Source organism: Octopus bimaculoides, chromosome 21 (assembly GCF_001194135.2).
Source record: "Octopus bimaculoides isolate UCB-OBI-ISO-001 chromosome 21, ASM119413v2, whole genome shotgun sequence".
In the NCBI taxonomy this organism is placed as follows: Eukaryota; Metazoa; Mollusca; class Cephalopoda; order Octopoda; family Octopodidae; genus Octopus; species Octopus bimaculoides.
The window spans coordinates 38,517,287-38,517,987 of record NC_069001.1 but is presented as its reverse complement, the minus strand read 5'-3'; the positions used below and the strand labels follow the sequence as shown (position 1 = coordinate 38,517,987).

Sequence of the window (701 nt, the reverse complement as noted above, 5' to 3'; positions counted from 1 at the left end):
TTAAAAACAGGCTTGCTTACCCTCTCATCCTCTCTTTCACACCTCCTCGACCCACAGTTCCCCACCATCACTCCCCCCTGAACCTGTCCCCTGTCCACCCCCACAAACGTTTCCCCCTCCTGTTACCCTGGGCCTCAATAGGGAAACCCCCAAATATCTGGTTTTTGTCTTATGTGTTGCTATGACAACATACGTCTAAGTCCAGAACTTATTCTTTGTAAGCCTATTACTTATTCTATCAGGCTCTTTTGCCGAACTGCTAAGTTACGGGGACATAAACACACCAGCATAGGTTGTCAAACGATGATGGTGGGGGGGACAAACACACATGCATATATATATGATGGGCTTCTTTCAGTTTCTGTCTATGAAAACTACTCACAAGGCTTTGGTCAGCCTGAGCTTATAGAAGACACTTACCCAAGGTGCCATGGAGTGGGACTGAACCTGGAACCATGTGGCTGGTAAGCAAGCTACTTACCACACAGCCACTCCTGCGCCTACATGTTTACAAAATCAGAAAACAGCAGAGCACCCATGACTTTAGGAAACATTTTTTCGTGCTTAGAAATAATGGCAAAAGGCTACTACACAATTATAACTAAAGTTTTGCTAGAAAATGACCCACAGAGAAAAAAACAACAGGGAAGCCTTCTTCGCTACAGACACTACATCCCTCCAAACTAGCAGCATCAGTTGTT

At 44.9% G+C, this 701-nt stretch overlaps 1 protein-coding gene across 2 annotated transcripts in view; it reads right to left on the bottom strand.

Annotated features, from left to right (window-relative positions):
- The window catches only part of LOC106867642 (uncharacterized), a 13,658-nt gene that overhangs the window by 11,372 nt on the left and 1,585 nt on the right, over positions 1-701 (bottom strand). The gene's annotated exons all lie outside the window — the stretch shown is intronic.